Genomic DNA, 18,942 nt, shown 5'->3' with positions numbered 1-18,942 from the left:
TCACTGAATTATTAACTTGTTAATTAATACTGAACCGCATATATTAGACTTATCATTGAATGCATACTTGGACCAAGGGAATTATTTCCTTCAGTCTCCCACTTGTCCTTAGGGACAAGTGTGCATTTCCTAATTCCTTTGTCGCTCGATGCTTGCTCTTGAACATAAGGTAAGAGTTGTCATCCTTATTATGTCCAGAGGTGTTTCTCGGTTTCAGTGTTCAACTGATCAAATAAACAGATAATCATAGCCTATGATTCATCCGAGCACGGCCATGCATTTCACAGTTTCTAGCTCTCCGAGTGGCCTTGTACAACTTTTAAGCATCTCATCCCGATTTATGGGAGGACAATCCCAATCTTGCGATCTTGAGATTAGACTTCGTTTGATAGGTGATTACCTGAGTGTTGCCTTTATAGCCTCCTTTTACGGTGCGACGGTTGGTCAACGTCAAAGCAACCAGTTCTCAAACAAGTAATCTCAAATCACTCAGGTATTGAGGATTTAGTGTCTAATAATTTTAATGAAATTTACTTATGACAGATTTTCATCTCTTACAGTAAAGTTTCATAGGTCTTGTCCGATACTAGTCTTCACAAAGTAAGTATCTATGCAAATGATTATGACATTGCCATGTCCACATAGTTCAAGAAACAGAACTACTAGTCATCTTGCATTCTAATCGTCTAACGTTTTCTATGCGTCCAATTTTATAGAAAACTCCGACTAGGGACCATTTTCAACCGTTGACATTCAAGTTCACTTGATAGACATTTCTTAGTCACAGGACTGGTCCTGACAGTCTATCTTGAATATATCGTCAAATTGAAGGGACTCATCATTTAATAAACCACAAATTAAATGGAAAAATGAATTCTCTTCATTTATTGTGAATGATTAACCAATAATGTTTTACAAAGATTTAAACTCTAAAACTTTAAAACATTAAACAGAGACATCAAAGCCATTCTCCAATATGCTTGATTCCCATAGCTGCAGTGTGCGAGTTGTGCTTCGCCTGCGGCAGAGGTTTAGTCAATGGATCTGATATGTTGTCGTCAGTTCCAATTTTGCTTATCTCGACTTCTTTTCTTTCAACGAACTCTCGTAGAAGGTGAAATCTACGAAGTACATGCTTGACTCTCTGGTGGTGTCTAGGCTCCTTTGCCTGTGCAATACCTCCGTTATTATCACAATACAGGGCTATTGGTCCTTTAATGGAGGGGACTACACCAAGTTCACCTATGAACTTCCTTAGCCATATAGCTTCCTTTGCTGCTTCATGTGCAGCAATGTACTCCGCTTCAGTTGTAGAATCCGCAATGGTGCTTTGCTTAGCACTTTTCCAGCTTACTGCTCCTCCGTTGAGGCAGAAGACAAACCCAGACTGTGATCTGAAATCATCTTTGTCGGTTTGGAAACTTGCGTCCGTATAGCCTTTAACAATTAATTCATCATCTCCACCATAGACCAGGAAGTCATCTTTGTGCCTTTTCAGGTACTTCAGAATATTCTTGGCAGCAGTCCAATGCGCCTCTCCTGGGTCTGACTGGTATCTGCTCGTAGCACTGAGTGCATACGCAACATCCGGGCATGCACATATCATAGCATACATTATTGAACCAATCAATGATGCATATGGAATCCCATTCATTCGTCTATGCTCATCAAGTGTTTTTGGGCACTGAGTCTTGCTTAGAGTCATTCCATGAGACATGGGTAGGTAGCCTCGCTTGGAGTCCGCCATTTTGAACCTATCAAGCACCTTATTGATATAAGTGCTTTGACTAAGTCCAATCATCCTTTTAGATCTATCTCTGTAAATCTTGATGCCCAATATGTACTGTGCTTCTCCTAGATCTTTCATCGAAAAACATTTCCCAAGCTAAATCTTGACAGAGTTCAACATAGGAATGTCATTTCCGATAAGTAATATGTCGTCGACATATAATACTAGGAAAGCAATTTTGCTCCCACTGACCTTCTTGTATACACAAGATTCGTCTGCGTTTTTGATGAAACCAAAGTCACTGACTGCTTCATCAAAACGTATATTCCAGCTCCTGGATGCCTGCTTCAATCCGTAGATTGACTTCTTTAGCTTGCATACCTTTTTAGCATTCTTTGGATCCTCAAAACCTTCAGGCTGTGTCATAAACACAGTTTCTGTTAAAACGCCGTTTAAGAAAGCAGTTTTGACATCCATCTGCCATATTTCATAATCGTAATATGCAGCGATTGCTAACATTATCCGAATAGACTTTAGCATTGCAACTGGTGAAAAGGTTTCATCGTAATCCACACCGTGGACTTGCCTGTAACCTTTTGCAACCAATCTAGCTTTGAAAACTTCAAGTTTCCCATCCTTGTCCTTTTTCAGTTTGAAAACCCATTTGCTTCCAATGGCTTGGTAGCCATCTGGCAAATCGACCAAATCCCATACTTGGTTTTCAGACATGGAGTCTAATTCAGATTGCATGGCTTCTTGCCATTGCTTGGAGCTAGGGCTCGTCATAGCTTGTTTGTAAGTCGCAGGTTCATCACTTTCAAGTAATAGAACGTCATAGCTCTCGTTCGTCAAAATACCTAAGTACCTTTCCGGTTGAGATCTATATCTTTGCGATCTACGCGGGGTAACATTTCTAGTTTGACCATGATTCTCACCAGATTCTTCTAAAGATCTCTGAGTTTCATCCTGAATGTCATCTTGAGCATTCTCTAGAGTTTGTTGTTCGACTCGAATTTCTTCGAGGTCTACTTTTCTCCCACTTGTCATTTTGGAAATGTGATCTTTCTCCAAAAAGACACCATCTCGAGCAACAAACACCTTGTTCTTAGATGTATTGTAGAAGTAATACCCCTTTGTTTCCTTTGGATAGCCCACAAGGATACATTTGTCAGATTTTGGATGAAGTTTGTCTGAAATTAATCGTTTGACGTATACTTCACATCCCCAAATCTTAAGAAAAGACACATTTGGAGGCTTTCCAAACCATAATTCATATGGAGTCTTTTCGACAGCTTTAGACGGAGCTCTATTTATAGTGAGTGCAGCTGTATTTAGTGCATGTCCCCAAAATTCTAATGGAAGTTTGGCCTGACCCATCATTGACCTGACCATGTCTAGCAAGGTTCTGTTCCTCCGTTCCGACACACCGTTCCATTGTGGTGTTCCAGGAGGAGTCAATTCTGATAGAATTCCACATTCTTTCAGATGGTCATCAAATTCATAGCTCAGATATTCACCGCCTCTATCAGACCGCAGTGCCTTAATCTTCTTGCCTAATTGATTCTCTACTTCACTCTGAAATTCCTTGATTTTGTCAAAGGATTCAGACTTATGCTTCATTAGGTAGACATAACCATATCTACTGAAGTCATCAGTGAAAGTGATAAAGTAGCTGAAACCACCTCTAGCATTTGTACTCATTGGTCCACATACATCTGTATGGATTAAACCCAATAGTTCATTTGCTCTTTCTCCAACTTTAGAGAAAGGTTGCTTTGTCATTTTGCCAAGTAAACATGATTCGCATTTACCATAATCCAAGTCAAATGGTTCTAGAATTCCTTCCTTTTGAAGTCTTTCTAAGCGTTTCAAGTTTATATGACCTAATCGACAATGCCACAGATAGGTGAGATCTGAATCATCCTTTTTGGCCTTTTTGGTATTTATGTTATATACTTGTTTGTCGTGATCTAATAAATAAAGTCCATTGACTAATCTAGCAGATCCATAAAACATCTCTTTAAAATAAAACGAACAACTATTGTCTTTTATTAAAAAGGAAAATCCCTTAGCATCTAAGCAAGAAACTGAAATGATGTTTTAGTAAGACTTGGAACATGGAAACATTCTTCCAGTTCCAAAACTAGCCCGGAGGGCAACGACAAATAGTAAGTTCCTACAGCTAATGCAGCAATCCGTGCTCCATTTCCCACTCGTAGGTCGACTTCACCCTTGCTTAACTTTCTACTTCTTCTTAGTCCCTGTGGATTGGAACATAAGTGTGAGCCACAACCTGTATCTAATACCCAAGAAGTTGAATTAGCAAGTATACAGTCTATAACGAAAATACCTGAAGATGGAACGACTGTTCCGTTCTTCTGATCTTCCTTTAGCTTTGGACATTCTCTTTTGTAATGGCCTATTCCATCACAATAAAGACAGCTTGATGTGGACTTGTCCTGCTTTGATTTAGCATTGCCCTTGGACTTTCCACCTTTCTTGAACGGTCTCCTTCTAGCCTTGAGTAAATCTTTGGCTTCACAGTCCAGTATTATTTCAGCCTTTCTGACAAGGTGAACAAATTCTGCAACTGTTTCTTCTCTTGGTTCACTTAGGTATAGTTGCTTGAAGCGACCAAACCCACTGTGTAGTGAATTGAGCAAGATAGAGACTGCCATCCTTTCGCTTATTGGTGTTCCTAGTAGACTTAGGCGATCAAAGTATGAACGCATAAGATCCACATGGAACCTCAGTGGGACGCCTACCCTCTGTTTAGTGCGAAGGAGCTGAACATGTGTTTCTTGGACCTCCATCCTATAACACCTGTTGGGAGAACTAACCTTTAGACCAGACATTGATTCAATCAACTCATGGACGTTCAGGTCCCTGTCCTCCGTGCTTCCACGACAGATATCCCTCAGATTCTTGATGAGCGTAAAAGGTTCATAGGCTACAAACCTTCTAGCCCAATCATCAGGGATATTGTTCAGCATGAGACTCATAACCTTTTTGAGATCCGCATCCCATGCGTAAAATCTCTCAGGGGTCATGTCTCTGGCATAGTAGCTTGGCATGGGATTGGTCAGTACATACTCAAGTCCATTGAGTCTGACTATTTCAACTAGCTTAGCTTCCCATTCAAGAAAATTTGCCAGGTTCAGCTTGACCATAAGCTCAGAACCCATGATGATGTTTTGATTGTTGTTTGCCATATTTAAAACTACTATTGAAAAGAATAAACAAATAAATAACCATTCACAGTTTCTCTTAATAAACTTAAATTCTAGCATACATGCATAATTCAATGTTTATTAAGCATTTTATTCAAGTTATGTGTTCCGGCAGGTGTGAATAAAATGATTCCAAGATCCTAAAATCATTGAAGAACTAAGCACAGTTTGTCGACTTAATCCTAAAACATCTTAGGTAAGCAAAAGCCTTTTGCTAATAGTCTAGAAACTATTCTTGGTTGATAGGTACGTCTAAGAACTTATTAGGTAAACCTATCGATTTTGCCACGACATAAAAGGACTCCTTACTTATATCGTTGAGTTTCACCAAAACTAACATGTACTCACAATTATTTGTGTACCTTGCCCCTTTAGGACCAATAAGTAACACCTCGCTGAGCGAAAACTATTACTAGATTGATGTAAAGGATATCCAAGCAAGTGTATATTTTGGCATGGCACCTTTTAACTCAATTTTTAAGTTTGGAACTTAAGGCTCTTACTATGTTGGTTAGATTTTAAGTGAACTAAAATCCTTAATCATGCAACATAATTAAGCTTTTGATCTCATGCATTTTAAGACATATTTAAAAGCAATAAATAACTTAAAACATGCATAAGATAAATGTGATCTAGTATGGCCCGACTTCATCTTGAAGCTTTGACTTCAAAGTCCGTCTTGAAAATCTCCGTGGGAGGCACCATTTTCTTCAAATAGGATAAGCTATAATTAAAACTAATTACAACTATTTGATGGTATGCAGACCATATTTGAATTGAAAAAAAAACGACTTTGGTACTTTAGACCAATTACATTCAAATTAATGGTACGCAGACCATATTTTCTATCCTATTTGGGCCATACTAGTCACTTCATAACCTGCAAAACAGTACATATACAATATATACCATTCACCCATTCATTATCATGAATGGCCCACATAGCTGGTTAGTAAAACACATTATGCACCACGTAAACATTTGCAGCAATTAATCAAGGGCACCAATAATCTACCAATTATTCAGTCCTTATTAATTCTAATCAAGTTGTTTTAACCTTAAGGATTTGTAGACCTAATCAAGAGTTTATGACTAAAAGGGGCTCCCACTCAAACCAATAAATTCATATGCTTTACTAATTTTAAACATAAAAATGTATTTCTAGTCTAACCGGAAACATACAAATTTAATTAAAATTTAAAGCTCATATAAATTTATAATTGAATCCAAAAAGTTTTAATTTAATTTCAGTCGTATTTAAATTAATTCATGATTTTAATTTTAGTAAAATAATTAGAATAATTAAAATTTATTATAATTACAATATTCAAAATTAAAATCCAAGAAAATAATTCAAATTATTAATTTTAAAATTAATTAAAATTACGTAAACTGAAAATTTCAAATTAAAATTTCAAAACGATCTAATCGCAACGCAAACACCCTACGCATCGCACGCCCATGGGCCACACGCACATAGCCATCGCTGGCCATGTGCGCGCAGCCCATGCGTTGCGTCGCATAGCTGCTGCTTCTACCCTTCGCAAGCAATCGCGCGAGCTGGTGCCCGCTGCGCGCGCGCCAGCGCTCGATGCACGCGAGCATGTGCTCGCTGCGCGCGCGCCAGCGCTCGATGCAAGCGAGCCAGCGCTCGCTTCGTGCACTCGCCAGCGCATGCTGTGCGCGCTCGCTTGGTGCGAGCCAGCGCTCGCTGCGCGCGGCATCGACGCTGGGCGCAGCACTCGTGGCACGCGAGCTTGCGCTCGCTGCGCGCGAGGCTGCGCGCGCTTGCGCGAGGCAGTGCGCGTTGTGGCGCAGCTCGCTTGCTGCCCACACGCGACTGCCGTGCCTTGCCTTCGCCCATGCCCATTCGTCCATAGCTCATAGCCCACGACACAAGGCAGGGCTGCTGCCTTGTGCTCGTGCACCATGCCCTTGCTCATTGCATTCGTGCCGCATGGGCGACGAGCTCCCTTGCTCGTCGTCGCATGCCCGCACTATACAACACCCCTTAAGGGTAACACGTAGCGTCCATTGCTTTGTGCGTGCAAGTTATATGAACGAGTCGCATAAAATTTAAAAAATTTATATTTAAAATTAATGACAAATTAATAAATTAATATTAATTTCATAATTTTAGGTCGAAAAATCGAAAATTTATTATTCAATTGATTTTCGATTAACATGGATTCAAGTCTAGGTCATAAAAATTTAAAATTTATCATAAATTTACAATTTTTATGGTGGTTTTTAATCATAGGTATCTAATTAAATTATAATTAATTATGAAAATCAAATTAATTCTAAATTATTCTAATTTTCAACAAATTAATCATAATTACAAATTAGATTGCATAATTAACAAGGCTAGGCATTCAAACTTGTTAAACATATACAGTAGGTCAATCAAAAATTCAAGATTTATCAACAAGAATCGCAAATATTTAATTTAACATCTTAAATTTACGAAATTTTGCATTCGAAAAACTAAAACCTTCGAAAAGTCATAGTTAGGCTTCGAATTTGAGAATTTTAGAATGCCTTTTACATGCGGAATTGACACAAAAATCACTCGATTTGGATGAGTAACGAAGAAACTGCCGAAAAACTGCGTACGTATAATTAAATAAACGCAATTTGCAATTAATTAACAATTACGAAAATTAATCACCCCTTTTAATTCTTGCAAATTTGTAATATTTAACCATGTTCATGCAATTTAGATTATGAAAATAATAAGAGGCTCGTGATACCACTGTTAGGTTATGATACATATGTGGTATGTAAAACCGTCAGTGGTATGTATCATATGTATCATAACCTAACAGTGGTATCACGAGCCTCTTATTATTTTCATAATCTAAATTGCATGAACATGGTTAAATATTACAAATTTGCAAGAATTAAAAGGGGTGATTAATTTTCGTAATTGTTAATTAATTGCAAATTGCGTTTATTTAATTATACGTACGCAGTTTTTCGGCAGTTTCTTCGTTACTCATCCAAATCGAGTGATTTTTGTGTCAATTCCGCATGTAAAAGGCATTCTAAAATTCTCAAATTCGAAGCCTAACTATGACTTTTCGAAGGTTTTAGTTTTTCGAATGCAAAATTTCGTAAATTTAAGATGTTAAATTAAATATTTGCGATTCTTGTTGATAAATCTTGAATTTTTGATTGACCTACTGTATATGTTTAACAAGTTTGAATGCCTAGCCTTGTTAATTATGCAATCTAATTTGTAATTATGATTAATTTGTTGAAAATTAGAATAATTTAGAATTAATTTGATTTTCATAATTAATTATAATTTAATTAAAAACCTATGATTAAAAACCACCATAAAAATTGTAAATTTATGTTAAATTTTAAATTTTTATGACCTAGGCTTGAATCCATAATAATCGGAAATCAATTGAATAATAAATTTTCGATTTTTCGCCCTAAAATTATGAAATTAATATTATTTATTAATTTGTCATTAATTTTAAATATAAATTTTAAATTTTTATGCGATTCGTTCATATAACTTGCACGCACAAAGCAATGGACGCTTCGTGTTACCCTTAAGGGGTGTTGTATAGTGCGGGCATGCGACGACGAGCAAGGGAGCTCGTCGCCCGTGCGGCACGAATGCAATGAGCAGGGGCATGGTGCACGAGCACAAGGCAGCAGCCCTGCCTTGTGTCGTGGGCCACGAGCTATGGATGAATGGGCATGGGCGAATGCAATGCATGGCAGTCGCGTGTGGGCAGCAAGCGAGCTGCGCCACAACGCGCACTGCCTCGCGCAAGCGCGCGCAGCCTCGCGCGCAGCGAGCGCAAGCTCGCGTGCCACGATCGCTGCGCCCAGCGTTGATCGCGCGCAATTGCTCGCGCACAGCTAGCGATGGCTCGCGTGCATCATGCGCTGGAGCGCGCGCAGCAAGCGCTGGCGAGCGCGCACAGCGAGCGATGGCTCGCGTGCGTCGAGCGCTGGCGCGCGCGCAGCGAGCACCACTTGTGCGATGGCTTGGGATGGGAAGATGCAGCAGCTATGCGACGAGCGCATGGGCTGCGCGCACATGGCCAGCGATGGCTGTATGCGTGTGGCCCATGGGCGTGCGATGCGTAGGGTGTTTGCGTTGCGATTAGATCGTTTTGAATGTTTAATTTGAAATTTTCAGTTTATGTAATTTTAATTTTTTAAAAAATTAATAATTTAAATTATTTTCTTGGATTTTAATTTTGAATATTGTAATTATAATAAATTTTATTTATTCTAATTATTTTACTAAAATTAAAATCATGAATTAATTTAAATACGACTGAAATTAAATTAAACTTTTTGGATTCAATTATAAATTCATATGAGCTTTAAATTTTAATTAAATTTTTATGTTTCCGGTTAGACTAGAAATACATTTTTATGTTTAAAATTAGTAAAGCATATAAATTTATTGGTTTAAGTGGGAGCCCTTTTAGTCATAAACTCATGATTAGGTCTACAAATCCTTAAGGTTAAAACAACTTGATTAGAATTAATAAGGACTGAATAATTGGTAGATTATTGGTGCCCTTGATTAATTGCTGCAAATGTTTACGTGATGCATAATGTGTTTTACTAACCAGCTATGTGGGCCATTCATGATAATGAATGGGTGAATGGTATATATTGTATATGTACTGTTTTGCAGGTTATGAAGTGACTGGTATGGCCCAAATAGGATAGAAAATATGGTCTGCGTACCATTAATTTGAATGTAATTGGTCTAAAGTACCAAAGTTGTTTTTCAATTCAAATATGGTCTGCGTACCATCAAATAGTTGTAATTAGTTTTAATTATAGCTTATCCTATTTGAAGAAAATGGTGCCTCCCACGGAGATTTTCAAGACGGACTTTGAAGTTAAAGCTTCAAGATGAAGTCGGGCCATACTAGATCACATTTATCTTATGCATGCTTTAAGTTATTTATTGCTTAAAATATGTCTTAATTATGCATGAGATTGTGGCTTGATTATGTTGCATGATTAAGGATTTTAGTTCACTTAAAATCTAACCAACATAGTAAGAGCCTTAAGTTCCAAACTTAAAAATTGAGTTAAAAGGTGCCATGCCAAAATATACACTTGCTTGGATATCCTTTACATCAATCTAGTAATAGTTTTCGCTCAGCGAGGTGTTACTTATTGGTCCTAAAGGGGCAAGGTACACAAATAATTGTGAGTACATGTTAGTTTTGGTGAAACTCAACGATATAAGTAAGGAGTCCTTTTATGTCGTGGCAAAATCGATAGGTTTACCTAATAAGTTCTTAGACGTACCTATCAACCAAGAGTAGTTTCTAGACTATTAGCAAAAAGGCTTTTGCTTACCTAAAATGTTTTAGAATTGAGTCGACAAACTGTGCTTAATTCTTCAATGGTTTTAGGGTCTTGGAATCATTTTATTCACACCTGCCGGAACACATAATTCGAATAAAATGCTAATGACTTGTTTAAATTGCATGATTGCTTTCATTTTCAAGTTATTATTCATGATAAATGTTTAGACTTTGCATGCTTCAATGTATGATTTAATTATTGTTTATAATTAAATATCTTGCACTGCAATAAATCCTTTTAGAAAGGTAACAGTAAATTTCCTCGATTGGTAGTGAATCCAAGAACGATTCACGGAAATGAGAGAAAGTGAGCAATTTAAAATGTACGTTTCTTATAGCGACTTTTATGGTTGATTTCGAGTATCAAAATCGAATGGCAAACCAATTGGTGCTTATGAATTCAAAATACACTGTAGTTTTGAGATCATAAAGCATTGAGCTTAAACGCTCAGCTTTACCAATGGTTAACAACCTAAACATCTTTGTCCATTTAATTCTCGAATGAGTCTAGTCCCTAGACATTCGAATAGATCGATGCTTAGAGAGCTTTAGAAGCTTCTGGTAAGATCATCTAGTTGAAGCAAAATATTCAACATAAATTAAAATGGTAAAAACCTTGTTGGTGACATTGGACATGTCTAACAAAGTATAAAAGTCAACACTAAAGAAATCAGTTCTTAAGACTATAAGAAAGGGTACAAGAAATAGGAAAACGAGGAACGAATGAAAGGAATTTACGATTCCGTTTCTACCTATAAGTTTATGTTTAAAGAGAAGTGACCTAGCAATCAAACTTCCTTGGTATCATATACCTCTTGAGGTTCTTACTTCGGTAATAACTCAAACAATGGAAGCTAGGATACACTAATGACCTACAAGTGGGAAATGAAGCATGGCAATGCTACATTAGTTGTAGGGTCATCTAGTTTGTTTTAAGTCCTTTCAAAGGCTGGAACTTAATGGCTATTTTGTTCCATAATCAACATACCTAAATTTCTGTTTTCAAACACAGAAAGACTCACATTCAAGAAAAACAAAAACAATGTTTGTTTATTTGAATGAAATGGTCAATTACAGGTTGAGTCAATATGCTTGATTAAAACAAACAACTCTTTAAAGAACTTTACTAGGTTCAAATCAACCCCTTGATTTGAGTTCCACTAATCTTTGGCATTGTTGCTTAGACCATATCAACAAGTTAACATTCAAAAGCTCTATTTTGATGGACTTTTGAAAGTTCATTAGATCAATTTAAGACGACTAGTCTTACTTGTTGAAAGTAACAAAAGATATGAACTATTGTTAGAACGCCTAGACAATAGAGTTCAAAGCAAAAGAAAGATTTTATGACTTTATTATTTCACATGGATTTGAGTGAATGTAGGTTTATTTACTCAAATGTGATATAAGTTGAATCTGTTTGGCTAGTTCAAAGATTCAGAAGTATAAAATCCACTTGGCAAGAAATCATAAAGATCTAGGTTAGATCATGTTGATGATTACTTGAGACCCAATATGATCAACAATGATTGAGTGTTGTAATTTCACAATCCAGGTCTATAAGATATGACATATCTTAGTTGGAATAATCGAAGTCAATTAGTACTTGATTCGATTAATGATGAATCATAAAGACTTTTCCTATAATTTCTAAAACAAAATGCTCAACTACCACCAAACTAAACCAAATTCGTCTAAGCTATTGAAAAGTAATTTCAGAATAAATTTTCATAAAATATATCTAGAGAGTTGCAAAACTCAGTGGGAGCTTAGTGTTTGTCATTCGACAAACTAAGTCCCAAGTATAGATATATGTTTCATTATGATTTATTCAAATGAGACACAAGTGTATTGTTTCTACCACGAATTTTTGAGAACATAATGTTTGTTTGCTCGAAATAATGTCCTTTTGGAGATCCGTTTCCAAAATGACAAGTGGGAGAAAATAGACCTCGAAAGTCTTCGAGGCGAACAACAAACATAAACGGACATTCCGGAGGCTTTTCGAAGTTCTTTAGAAAATCCGAACACGTATTCTTTAAGGACTTTAGAAGTGGCTTTAAAGAATAGACATCTCTTAGAAGACTTTACAAGTGCTTCAAGGAGAACAGAATATTCAAAGGACTTTTAAGTGGCTATTGATATTCTATTTGTTTGATGTTCTATACCCAAAGTAGGCATAGAGTTCAAGTCACTGGAACTATGATATTCTTCTATTGGATAGTGAAGAAACATGGAGTTCAGGTCACTGAAACTATGCAATTCTTCTATTAGATAGTGAAGAAACCTACAACTTACAATCAAACTATTATCATGTAGATTAATGAGTTTGTGACCTGTAAGAAAGCTATGACGAAACCCAGATTCCCTAAAATGGTTAAAGGCCATATATAGACTCAAATGTTTTAGATGGTTAAAGGCCATAAAACATACTCAATGTTTTGATGACAAAATTAAAATTTTGTTGATTTGCAAGAATAGTTTCACACCTATTAATTGCAAGTTTGTTTTAAGGATAAAAACCATCAAACATGAAATTGTGTTCACACGCAAAGCTAGATTAGTTGCTAAAGGTTACAAGCAAATTCATGACATGGATTGTGTTGAAACCTCATGCATAATCGTAATGCTCAAGTCTATAAATCAAGCAATGATTGCATATTGGTACATATGGCAATTGGATGACAAAACATATTCCTTAATCAAATGTTGGAAGAAAACTATGTACATGGCATGTCATAGGATTTGTGGATCCAAATAATGCTTGAAATGAATGCAAGCTTAGGAAATCTAAGTACAGATTTAAGCAAGCAATTGGGAATTGGAATTGTATTTTAGTGAAGCTAATAAGTATTTTAGTTTCATAAAATATACATGATTCTTATAGATATATAAGAAGTTTAGTGGGAATACGTAAAACTTAATTGGTCCTATGTGTATCACACACATATCTCTCTATTGTGAAATAACATTCAAATGCTAATGACTTAGATTTGAAATTATTCATCAATGATGGACCATGGCGAAACTTAGTACATACTGGGTATTAAGATCTATTTACAAAGATCTTATGATATTGTTTTGGATTAAGTAATGGCATTTACTAAATCAAACACGAAAGACTCCATTGGAGATATTCGACCCATATGAATAAATCTAAGTAAAGGATGTTTGAACTATGTATAAGCATTTACTGAGTTAAACATCAAAGAATCTAAGTAAGATTCTTAAACCTATATTATATGTCAAAGAATTTAGCTGGATTTAGTATCTACTGAAACTAGATGAGCTAAAGTTACATGAATAGAATTCAATTGGGAATTATTCTGCAAAAGAATTTATCATGTATGATATAATATGAGGATCGCCAAAAACGTATCGTATGACTTTAGCCATGACGAACATATACCAATCTCTATTGATCTAAGTAAAGATCAACTAGATTGAGATCAAGAATACTTATGGTACTTGAAAAGGTACATAGGAATAGTTCTTGATTCAAGGAAATAAAGATATGCTAAATATTGATGCTACACGCATACACACTGGCAAAGGATCAAGCAAGACCCTTTGGAGTTAACCATTGATAAGGACGAGCTATAGAGCATCGTGTTTTGAAATGGCAACATGGATTGGAGACCATGAGTTGTTGCGTGGGAAATTAAAATAATAATTTCTATGTTCTAAGATATAGTTGGAGAGTCTTCCACATATCTATGAACTGCTTGGATAGGTAAATCCAAACAAAGCATCACTAGCAACCTATACAGTTGAAGTAAAAGTGATTATTGCCTAAGAAGCAATAAAACAGGGTTGTTTAAAGTTCTTCACTGAACTTGGGTAGATCACCTATCTGCTGGCTTGATGGTTCTTCATTGAAAAATGCGTAGAACCACTCTTGAAGCAAGAAAAACGTCTGCTAACTTGATGGTTCTTCATTGCAAAATGAGTAAAACCACCATCAAAGTAAGAAAGACTAGATCACATAATAAACAAACTCGAAAAGATCTTATCATCATATCTCGAAGAACATTCGATGAAAATGATATTAAGATTGGCAAAGCATGATAACTAAACCTATGCAACAAGTGAGAAGCAACACTCACGTTGTAGCACTGGAAATCAAGCATAGCTTTGAATTCCATGAACTGTTTTAAAGATGGGTTTGAGGCCCATGGTTGTAAAACAATGGGGTTGAACATTTATCATATATGAAATGTATTTTCATATTCCATTTAATCTTGGTTTAGTATTAAATGATGAGTCCCTTCAATTTAACGATATATTCAAGATAGACTGTCAGGACCAGTCCTGTGACTAAGAAATGTCTATCAAGTGAACTTGAATGTCAAAGGTTGAAAATGGTCCCTAGTCGGAGTTTTCTATAAAATTGGACGCATAGAGAACGTTAGACGATTAGAATGCAAGATGACTAGTAGTTCTGTTTCTTGAACTATGTGGACATGGCAATGTCATAATCATTTGCATAGATACTTACTTTGTGAAGACTAGTATCGGACAAGACCTATGAAACTTTACTGTAAGAGATGAAAATCTGTCATAAGTAAATTTCATTAAAATTATTAGACACTAAATCCTCAATACCTGAGTGATTTGAGATTACTTGTTTGAGAACTGGTTGCTTTGACGTTGACCAACCGTCGCACCGTAAAAGGAGGCTATAAAGGCAACGCTCAGGTAATCACCTATCAAACGAAGTCTAATCTCAAGATCACAAGATTGGGATTGTCCTCCCATAAATCGGGATGAGATGCTTAAAAGTTGTACAAGGCCACTCGGAGAGCTAGAAACTGTGAAATGCATGGCCGTGCTCGGATGAATCATAGGCTATGATTATCTGTTTATTTGATCAGTTGAACTCTGAAACCGAGGAACACCTCTGGACATAATAAGGATGACAACTCTTACCTTATGTTCAAGAGCAAGCATCGAGCGACAAAGGAATTAGGAAATGCACACTTGTCCCTAAGGACAAGTGGGAGACTGAAGGAAATAATGCCCTTGGTCCAAGTATGCATTCTATGTTAAGTCTAATAAATGCGGTTCAGTATTAATTAACAAGTTAATAATTCAGTGAGATCAAGTGAGCTGAATGCCTAGCTAGAGGCCGCTTCAGTTCAAGTGGAATTAATGATATTAATCCACAGCTTACTCTTGACTGAACCCGTAGGGTCACACAAATAGTACGTAAACGGATCAAGTATTTAATGGCATTAAATACTCCATCTATGGATATTCGGAATCGACGGATCTTGGTTTCAGTGGGAGCTGAGATCGTCACAGGCAAGAAATGAATACTCCGGAAACGATGATATTGCCGGAAACGGAAATATGGATCGTATCGGAAATATAAATATTATCCAAGTCGTAGATGTTGCCGGAAACGGAAACATGGTACGTATCGGAAAATATTATCGGAAATAGAAATATTGCCAGAATCGGAAATATTGCCGAAAACGGAAATATTGTCAGAATCGGAAATATTATCGGAATCGGAAAATAATTCCGGAAACGGAAATATTAAATATTTGTTCGAAACGGAAATTGATTCCGGAATCGGAAATATTAAATATTGTTCGTATCGGAAATGAATTCCGGAATCGGGAATTTAATCGGAAGCGTATCGTACGAATTAGCATCGGACGAGGCCCGCTAGACGAAGGCCCAGCACGAAGCCAGGCCGTCGCCCAGCGAGCCAACGCACACCAGCGCACGCCAAGCCTTGACCAGGCCCAGCGCAAGGCCAGGCCCAGCCAAGGCCTTGGGCGCGCGCGCGGGAGCACAGCAATGGGCCGAGCACTGTGCGCCTAGCGTGGGCCGCAAGGCTTGCGCGGGTGTACGGTGCTCGTGCAATGCTTGTGCGGGAATCCTGAAGCAATCAGGATTCAAAGTGTGATTAAATCCTAAAACTATTAGATAATGATTATTTAATTAGAGTCCTATTAGGGTTATAATTAAATAAATTAGTATCCTAATAGGATTCCAAAACCCTTTCCATAACTCTATAAATACGTGCCTAGGGTCACATATTTTATAGATAATTCAAGTATTCAAAGTGAGTTTTTGAGAGAAAATTCAGACACATTTCTTGACTATAAGTGCCGAAAATCTTTAGTACCTTAAGGGCGATTCTAGTTGGTCAATCTTAAGGCGGATCCGGACGTGCTGTGGACTATCTACGGAGGGACGACACTTGGAGTCCTAAAGACTTGTTCTTGTTCGGTTCGGGCGCAGCTAGGGAAGGCACGCAACAAAGAGTATGCATCTAAACTATGCTATATGATTATGTGTAAATAATATGTATTCCTGGCTAAATGGTTTTTCTGCATGATTTATGAATTGTCATATGTATCATAACCTAACACTCACGAGCCCCCGAGTGATAACATTTGACTTAAGGGTCATCACTTGAAGTGTCGACGTATCCCTCACGTGTCATTGGGATTTGTCAACTGATAGTATAGAAACTTCCTCACTTTGTCATTGGAAGAATCTAAAGGTGCGTAGAAACTCCCTCACTTTGTCATTGGGAGTAGCTACAGATGTTTTCGAAATCAAAGCTGTAAAGTGTAATTGGGCCTGGCCAAGCCCAATCACGAGGTAAAACGTTTTTAAAGATTCTCATTTTCAGGGCTAGCTAAACGAGAAAACCCCCTTGTTTTTATAGGACATAAAACGAAGGAAAATCCAGCACATCGTTCTTTTTTGGAAAAACGGAAAACCAATCCTTTAATTTTTGGAAAAAGGGAAAACCAATCCTTTAAATTTTGGAAAAAGGGAAAACCGAAAAAGTTATCGCTGCAGCGACTAAGGACCTGCGCGGTTAGTGACGCAGACCCCGCCGGCTGAAGATGGCGAGCCTGTCCGCTGAGGGTGGACGCCCCGTCCGATAGAAGTGGACGAATCTGTTTTGATGTTTTGAAAATAAGGACCTACGCGGTTTGTGACGTAGACCCCGCCGGCTGAAGATGGCGAACCTGTCCGCTGAGGGTGGATGCCCCGTCCGATAGAAGTGGACGAATCTGTTTTGAAATTTATTTTGCTTTTTTGGAAATAAGGACCTACGTGGTTTGCGCCGTAGACCCCGCCCGCTGAGGGTGGGCGAGCCCATTTTGAATTTCTTATTTTGCCTATGTAGAAGGGCTTTTGTGATTACAACCTGTTGGTGGGTCGTAATATTTCCTGATTAGATGTGTTCTATAAGTGGGTCCACACTGTGTATATTTTTGTTTAACAATATTTTTTTTTGAGATATCCAAACATGATATGGTGTGTGGCGCAGTCTGGGAATGTGATTTTGATTGCGCGCTCCTTGTTGGAGTCTATTTTTTTCGCGAGCCCCCAAGCACTGGGGCTCGTCGGTTGTTTTTCGCATCTTGTAATCATGTTTGGGGTCACGCTCGTATGTGCGAGCGACCTCCTATAGTAGTGTGCTTTTTTAGCGAAGCCGTGGAGTGCGACTTTAGTTTTTAGGCGACATCCGGTTTTAGCTTGGCCCGGATTATCCCTTTGACAGACAGACATTTTCTATTTGGAAAACCAATGACTTGACGACACATATTTTTGGTGTTTCGAAGAATGACCATGATATTTAACTTGCTTTTTTTGGAAAGTGTACATGAGCATTTTCTGAGACGAGTCTAAGTTTCGACCAAGTTTTATTATATTTTTTTGAACGTGTTCGTGAATGATGATATGTATGTGCGAACGAGCGCTCATAGAATGGCCGTTGTGTGCGGTCCATTAATCAGATTGCTTGAATTGTTTCATTTTTTTTTTTTTTAGCAACGACTGATTTTGAATAGTTTGCTTAGAAGCTTGATAGGGTTCAGGCCCATTCATGAAGTGGGCTCAAACATCGTGCCCTTTCGATTGTTCAAACATTTGCTTCGAGATTTTTTTTATTTTTCTATGGTTGTTTCGTAGCTTGGAGCTCCCAAGTATGCATGTTGGGATGCTTCCTTTTGGCATACGATTTTTGTAGGTTATTTCGAGAAAGATGCCGCTCGTGTAGGTGCGAGCTATCCCTTCCGTGGTAGGTAATATTTTGCTACCTTTAATCCTTAATGTAGAAGTCGTGTGGCTTGCATTTTGAATTTGGGCGATAAGTAGTCTTTGCCTCTTTTACACGTGCTCTTGGTCGTGTCTACTTTAGTGCAACATGCCTTACTCTTCTTTTAGACTTGTACCGTGGGACGGTTGAACTTATGGTGCGACTTAGGCTTGTGTGACGGGCGCTTGTAGGGCGAGCGTTATGTGCAGTAGTGTGATCGGAGTTTGGGTGACTCGCGATTTTCAGTTACCCTTGATAGTGGGGTGATTTTATATATTCTAAGTAGTTCTTTAGAATTTGGGAGGGGTTGTAGCCATTCTAAGGTTCGTTTTGCACGATTAAAGCTTAGGATTGAGCCCCTATGACATATGTATAGCATTAGCGTCGAGAATTTGCGATAAAATCGTCATTTCGAGCATTTTTTCGAGCATTTTTAGAGTGTTTTTCTCAAGCCCCCCAATTGTAGCTACGGGATTGGCTTGGTGCTATAATGTTTTGCATACGTTTTTATGCATTCATGGTGACACGGATCATGAATAGTTTGAA

Source organism: Spinacia oleracea, chromosome 6 (assembly GCF_020520425.1).
Source record: "Spinacia oleracea cultivar Varoflay chromosome 6, BTI_SOV_V1, whole genome shotgun sequence".
Classification (NCBI taxonomy): Eukaryota; Viridiplantae; Streptophyta; class Magnoliopsida; order Caryophyllales; family Amaranthaceae; genus Spinacia; species Spinacia oleracea.
The sequence above is the reverse complement of the archived record's forward strand: the minus strand, read 5'-3'. Positions refer to the sequence as shown.